This window comes from Monomorium pharaonis, chromosome 9, assembly GCF_013373865.1.
Source record: "Monomorium pharaonis isolate MP-MQ-018 chromosome 9, ASM1337386v2, whole genome shotgun sequence".
NCBI lineage: Eukaryota > Metazoa > Arthropoda > Insecta > Hymenoptera > Formicidae > Monomorium > Monomorium pharaonis.
The window spans coordinates 7,432,317-7,440,562 of NC_050475.1; positions in this window are offsets into that span (position 1 = coordinate 7,432,317).

The following is an 8,246-nucleotide window of genomic DNA, read 5'->3' on the forward strand; positions in this document are numbered from 1 at the left end:
AGTATTTGTTATTGCCAGTTCTACTGATTAATGTTCCAAATACTGTTCATCCTCCCTTTCCGATTACCGATTATTACTGCACGTATTTAATATTACTTCTCTTTTTCAGCCGCGCATAGTCTTAGTTTAATACGAAAACATTTTTAATATATAATATTCTCATATCTTTTTAATGAAAGAACTAATTGAAAATATAAGATATTGAATCTATTACCATTTAATATTTTAAATACGGCTCCCTCCTTCTCCTTCCCATTACCGTACTCACCTCTATGTCTGTACGAGTCTCATTTAATATTAAAACATTTTTTAATACATAACCCTCTCATACTTATAATTATAATACTATAATTGACAAAAGTCGACAGTATTTGAGACACTGGCAATAATTGGAATAGCTACCTTAAATAGGTTCGAGAATAAAGACCGAATAAAACTGCACAGATATTAATAAACGCTTATTTAAGCGTTCTTTTATTGCATTTAAAATGGATAATTAAGTGTTAACAACTCAATCGCGCGAATTCTATTAAAATCTATTACGCTGCAACGTTAATGAAAAGCAATGAATTCTTCGATAATTCATTTACGGCGCGTATCCTTCTTCCCTTTTATTTATTTTGGCGAGGGTAATATTATCCCTTCCTCACAATATCATTAAATTTCTTCTCTCCTCTGCCTATTTTTGCCTCTCCTGTCTTTTTATACTGCCTTGCTTCTTTTTAACGGCGGCGCGACCTCGATAAAGAGAGGATAATTCGCGAAGAAAACACAGGCGAAGCAGAGAATTTATTCATTATCAACTGGTAAGATAACTTTTTCACATCGAAGACACCTGCGAGTTTCGTTTATAGCGGCGAGTTAAGAGGTGAGTTATGCGCGCAAACGCATTCGTTGCGAGCAGTAGTTAACGAAGCGACTTTTAAAGCAAATTGCCATATGCGTGCCGCACGCACGTATACGTCGCGATTTTTCCGTCCGTGAAACTTGATTTTAATAAGGAACGTGACAAGGCTGCGCTCTCACTCATTGATGGCGCAGATAATTTCAAGAGAGACAGATGCGTCGCACGCTTCCTTTTGGCATCCTTTCTGAATACGATCTGCAAATCTGAAGGGTAAACTCATGCATGAAGATGCGGTAATTTACGTTGCTGTTTATCGAGGACTAACAATCGCGTTCAATTTGCGGATTATGTATTGATCAACTATAAATGATAACCCTAAAGTTGCATACGTAATAATATATAAAAGCTTTATAAAATCTGTATATTGTAATAATAAATTGATCTTTTTAATACAATTGAAAGTCCGATAGTTATCAAATTGTTTTTCTTCTCCTCACGTTGAATTTGTTACTATCAATTTGATAACGTTGATTTAATTGCTTAATTAATGATTGACGAGAGAGCGACAGCTTACAGTTTTCCTCGCGTGGCAATTAATCTGCATATGTACAACAATTTTTATGTTTAGCGACGGATCTTCATCAATATCGTGCCGCAAGCCCTCGATTTAGAAACGAAAGGTGTTCAGCACGAGCCACGCCGAGCCGCAATCGTTTCTTCCGGGCAGCTGCCTCTATTTTTCGAAAATAAAGGTGGGCCCTGCCGTCTGTCCGCAAACCCGCCACGTGTAAGGGTCTCTATCTCATCCCGTCCGGCTTTTCTCCAATTTTAATTAACCGTCCTGATTATTAGTCTCAGCGTAGACGGGACGGGGTTCATTAGCCTCGTCGACGGCACAATTCTTCACGATTATACGGAATTAAAATGCGAGTGCAATACGTTCAAGGTGTAATGCAGCGGCGAGGGCCCGGCCCGATCTCCTCCGCACGGTTAGTAGATTCTGCGTTAGCAGATGTATACTTCCGGCAGCTGTAAAAGTGGTGGTTGTACCTCCTTTATAGGTGCACGCGCCCTCGGCGCGCACGCGGCGAGACAATGAACGCCGATTGGCCATTAGGTCCGCATCTGGCGGATTTCGTGAGAGATCAATTTTCTACGCCGAGGTATCAATTCGACGCTCGATTCGATCGGGCGAAATAAATTGAGCGTTTATATGTATAATTCTTTCGCGATGTCTTTTTGAGAATTCAAGTAGGGCCAGTCGAAACATTCGATTCGCAAGATTTGAATCGCAGAACTATTCGAAATTTCAAACATTCGAAAGGTTCGAATGCGAATTACGTACATTGACAAAATCTTACAAAATCATATTTAAAATCATTTTATATTATATAATCAATACTATTTAAATAAAATTTATGTAAAAATTGATTTTATTATCTATAAAAATTAAAATTTTATTTAATTATGTTGTTAATTAAAAGTTACGTTACATTGGCTCGATTTGATTTGGCTAAAATTTGTCACTTTAGTTTAATTCGGATTTGAATAAAGAAACTTGATTTGTTTTTATTTGGCATTAAAAAATTCTGATTTGTACATTGTTTCAATTTTGTCATTTGTAAAATTTAACGCACAGTTCACTGAACAATGATCGTGTAGGTGACAATGGAATTAAGTATCTTACAAGTAGAAAAATAATAAAAACACTGTTTTCAATTAAAATTAAATTAAATAAATGTTTGATTAAAAATTTTATTCTATTTCTAGTAAAAACATTATTTATCAACAATTTCATTTTTATTATTTAAATACTGCTTAAAAGATTTGATTCTTTACGATTGAAACTACTTGTGAGTGTATTTCAAATTTTCGCAGATACTTATTCTGAAATTTGAAAATAACTAGTCAGTATAAATTATTTCGTGACCAAAATATATGAAATATTACTTTTTTTTATAAATATACTCGAATCATCGAAAATAAATCATAATTATTGGGTTGGATTTGGATTTTTAAGTATATATTAAATTTTATCTCATTTCTAATTGTAGGTACTATTGGACCAGTGTCGGTATCTTTTTCATCAGCAGATGGATGCACAAAACAACGGCCGTTTATTACGAACTTTTTTTAATATCTTCCATCTTCTTGATGCACGGCATGCTGCTACCATCTGCGCGGTGATCCACGAGTCTTTTTCCTCTACTTTCTAAGACATTTTTTGCTTCAAACAAACTCCAAGTTGTCACTAATAAATTTTATCATACAAGTCCCATTAAATTGTCACGTTAGTTTTATTATGCAAGACGTATAAATAATTTTATTTCTTCTCATAATTTTATTTCTTCAATGAAAATTAGGATTTATTAATATTTTTATGTATTGATATTATTAGTTGTTTTTTTTACTCTATTAAGAAAATTTGAAATTGGAAACGTGATACTACGAGGAAAGGTTTTCTTGAACTCGAAAGTTCAAAAAATTATTTAACTTTAGCAATGCATAGAGAATGATAGTGATATGAATTTTGATAAATAAACTTTTGTTGCTCGCATTTCAGTTTACCTCAGATAAAATCAACTTTAAACATTTTATAATTTTTTAAACAATTGATAGGTTTTTAATCGATAAATCTAATTAAAAGGAATAAGTTTTTTCTAGAAGATTTTGTTTGATTTCTTTTTGTGGATTAATAACAAAACAAAAATATAAAAATAATTGAACCAATTTTCAGAACTTAATTTTACCCTTTCAAAGTAAATTTGGACAGCAAAAGAAAATATACATATCGAGGGTTTATATTTAGCTTTTTAATCGAGGATCTTTTGTTAGATAAGCTTTGATTTCTCGCTTTGCGAGTGCCGTTCGAAAAATCCAAGTTTTTGGACGAAGGAGAAGACGGCCTGCGGGTTACGCAACGCCGGATCTATCGCGCATCTGCATCTGCGCGTATGCTGATGGTGCGGCTGTGCCGGTTCACGGACGGGCCAATTCAGCCAATTTACTCGATTCCCTCGACGCTGGCACAATGGATCGCCAGCGTGGCCCCTATAGTGTGGCCGTGCTCGCCACGGTGGCCCTGGCGTCTTTCGTCTTTGACGCTCGGGAATGCAGACATCTCGAATTCAATACGCGTCACTTAAGGCGACTGCCCTGTCTGCCCACCCGCGCCTATTATTGTCACAATTCGTCTTTGATGTTGATATTTCCAAAGCATCTCCGTATAGTAAATTAGATTTAGACGATGTTTGTTTTGGCTTTCCTAAGGCCGCCCGTATCCTCGCGTCGGGCGACGAGAAAGATTAATTCCATCAGAGACAGCTGAGATGCTAACGGGCTACCATTTTTATTCATTTATTCTTCGTGACATATATTGATTATTTTTAATATATTTTTTTTGTATTCTTTAATTATTTCGACCTTTGTAATGTACTAAAGCATTCCTCATCGTTATACACACGTGTGTTAATTCTATATTGCAATCTAAAATATAACTTAAAGTTGAAGATATAACAAGAGGGTATAAAACAATAGTCTTGCATTCACGCGGAAATTACGCAGGTTATGTTAACTAGCAAGAGGGATAAAAAGTTTTCAAGTTTTACGTTAGTTGCACACGGTCGCTGATGCAACGCTACGGCAGCCAACATCGGGTTAAATTAATTTTATTGCGGACAATAACGATGAAGAGAAATAAAAGTCCATTTGTCTGTTCATTTTACGGGAAACTGTCGTCGGGAAAACAATTTCCGTATGAATAGTTACACAATCGAGCGCAATAATAATAAAGCTCGCCGGTGAAACGTGACAGCGCCCGCGAGGAGCATCAATCGCGGCTATAATAATTACCGGCGCAAATAAAAACGGCTCGTAAACTCGCGTGCGCATCGATTGGACGTAGGCAGTCGGCCGGGACCCGCGGTGGTTTCGCTCCCGAGCGAAATCCGCGACATCGCAAATTGGCGGCCGCGGAAAATCGGAAACGAAAGTCTCCTCTTCCCCCCGCCGGGAGTCGCCTTGGAGTCGCCCGACCAGGGTGAGAGAACAAAAGAAATGAAGACCCCTCCACCACCCAGCGTTGTTCCTTCACCCCTCCCCCTGCCCCCGTCCCCTTCCATATGGTAGCCACATGTAGGTTCTGGGCACTACCAGAGGGGGGAAAAGTCATCGCGGGGAACCAGCTGATGGTCGACGCCACGTTGGTCGGGGCTTCCTCAGTAACTGTTGGACCGCACGCTGGCCAGGTCTACCGCTGGACTTGCTGGATAAATCCGGGTACCGGACGCAGATTTTTTGCACCGGAAGAACGGAAGCTCGGGCGACCTTGACCCGTGGGCTCACGCGAAAGGAACCAGCGAAGAAGAAACCGAACCCCGAAGGTGAGCAGCGAAGGGAAACGCGATACCGTAGGCCCGTACGCGAGGTGCAAAGGCACGCAAGGGGAATATTTGATTCTCTCCGTTAATTAACTAACGGGACGGTAATTAGGTAACGGGTTTATACGGGTGGTAATAACGGATAATAGATCTCCAACCGCTTCGCCGATTGATTATCGAGATATCGGGGTTTGGATGGAACGAGTAAAGTGATTTTGCCGCTCGCATGAATTATATTCGATTTTACGCGCGAACAAACGAGGGGGAGGGGGTGTAATTTTGTCAATTATTATCCTCGTTGACTCATTATAAACCGCATTTGCTCATTAACGGCGACGATCGTAAATATTGCCGCCGCGCAATTATTCGCACGGTTATTGGTTGCTGTAAACGGTTGGTAATTGACGCTGTAAAATCGGATGAGACAATTGCAAGTTGGGTAAATGATCACGCGTGTAATAATAAGGAAAAGTGACGATCGCGATTTATATAAACCGCGAGTATCATCAAGTTGGCACGGTTCTCCCGTTGAACTCGCAAGTTGTTAAAGTGGCGCAGGGGTGACGCGAAATCTGGCGATGGGGGATGGGCATCCTTAGTAACGGTGTAATGCCGTTCGAGTATTGATTTCAGACACGGGGGGGTTTAGGGTAGCGTTACACATGTCTACGATGCGTTCAACAAACATTGGTCATCGCTCGCCTTCCCTCTCGTGTAAAACCCTCTGGAACTTCCTTCCGCTCGATCGCCAATCCGATTGACAATCAAAGCGGACGCCGTCCGAAATAAACGCACGGCAAAGGAATCCTGTTAAATTATCGATTTCGAAATTAAGATGCCCGGTGTTGATTCCAATTCCTTAACGTAATTTTACAAATTGATTGTTTCTGACTTTCGTTTGACGGTAATGGCGTACAATTTCTGACTTAACTTCGCGGACAGTGACGGCGTTCAGCAGAAAAAGCAGCTCTGCAACTGTTGTAAAACTCTTCAACACGATTGGTTCTTGCCCTTAGTTCCTGTCGGATCTAAATCCATAAACCAATCATACAAAAGAATTTTACAACACTTGCTGCTTTTTTCTGAATTTGCAGCCATTCGCATTTTACACAAGATAGCCGTTCACAGTTGCAGGCTACAAAAAGAACAATCATAATAAAAAAAATTCAGCAACCTCCCCCGACTTCTCGCTCCGGGAATTTCCCGGAATTATAATAATAATAATAATAAATCGACGCGCGCGGGCGATAATTTCCTCGCGCCGTCGGCCACGGAGAATTTCAATGACAGTATCGAATCATCCGATCGCAACTCCGTAGATGATACCGGATGCGGAGGCTGCGTGCCAGACTTCCGAGGCTGCGGTCGACAGCGGCGGCGACGTGTACGAGAAGATTAAGGACCGGCCGGAAAAGGAAGTGGCGTCGGTGACCGCCTGGAGCCGATACCAGCGGCTGGTGGCGGCGATGGAGTCCCGGGGCGGCCAGTTCAACCGGAAGTCCATGATCGAGGCGATCTTCCGCGGCAGCGATCTCGTCTACGTCACGCATTGATCGGATCGTTGCGGTTCGATCGCGGATGAGCGCGAGAGTCTCTCTCTCTCTCTCTCTCGCGCGTTTCTGTACCAAAGTGCCAGCCAGTATCAAATACGCTCAGTGGCGTAGAAATTCCGTAACGCGAACACTGCGTGCGAGCGTCTAGCGAAATTTTTGAGAGCGAAAATATTATATTTACTTTTTTTCATAGGATGAAAAAACAACGTACGATATTATTACTGTAGAGATTTCTATGGGGGACCAATTGGAGATGTGTAAACCAAGATCTTCTTAGTCCGAATCGAATTGAATTATCGAGATATTACTTTTAATTAATAATGTAATTATTCTTAAGTAGAATATTAATGTTAACAATAATAAAAGAATTCTATACTGTAAGAAGAGATATTATTCGCGTTATAAAGTCATTTTAAATGTGATTTTATGAAATTGCCAATGTGATTTGTATTTAAAATTCAATTTGCATTCGAATGGTTTGCGCATCTCTAGAATTAATTATTATCACAAACTCAATCAGAGAATAATGATTATTAATCTAATTATATCGCTCAAAAGTCAATATTCATTAGTTAAACGGTAAATAGCTGATTGAAATCCACTTCGTTTTTCATCTGCAGATGAACCATGACGTTATTGCGTACTATATCAAAGTATTGACAGATGTTTTTTTTTGATATATTGAGATTTGCTTTGCGGCGAGACGTCGATAATAGAATGTAAGAGTGCAGTTTGACGCGGTTAACGCGGCTGTGTATTATAGTTCGACGTCGGGCGCACTATTTTTAGATCCACGCGAAGGGGAATTTAATAGTTCCGGGAGACGAATGCTTCCATAAGTTCATACGTGAAGCAAATGCTGCGTGTTACGAGTGTCGTTGGTAATCTCCAAACAAGCAATATTCCAAGCACCGCACGTGTCCTCATTAACGCCGAAGTCCAAATTGTGTTAACAAGTCATCTATCCGATATACTGTCAGCTACAGAAATTTGATTCTTTCGAGATGAACTTTTTACAAACTTGCTATTTAATTATTTAAAACAGTGACAGGCTCAGAAGATTCGCTACGTGCCCGATAAAAATGTAGATGCTGTTCGTCGAGGAAAAAAAAAAGATTTCTATTGATATTTACACTTATATCGTAATAATTAGCGAATGTGGTGGTTGACGCAAGCGAGCGCGCCGCGTTTCTACGCCACTGAATTAATGCAATCGTAGATAACAATACGATTAACGATGCCAAACCGTGTATTACTAGTCAACGTGTGCATAATAAACTGTGGAGGCATAGGATAGACCGTTTAATTAGGCGATTACGACAACGGCGGCGATTGCGATGTCGCTATCACGCGATAGACGACGGCGGGAGGCGTGTCTGTAATCTACCGCATAAGTTCACGCGACATTGGCTATGCTCAATCTTGCCAGCAACGAGCGACATGTATATAGATAAAGAACAAAGAGGC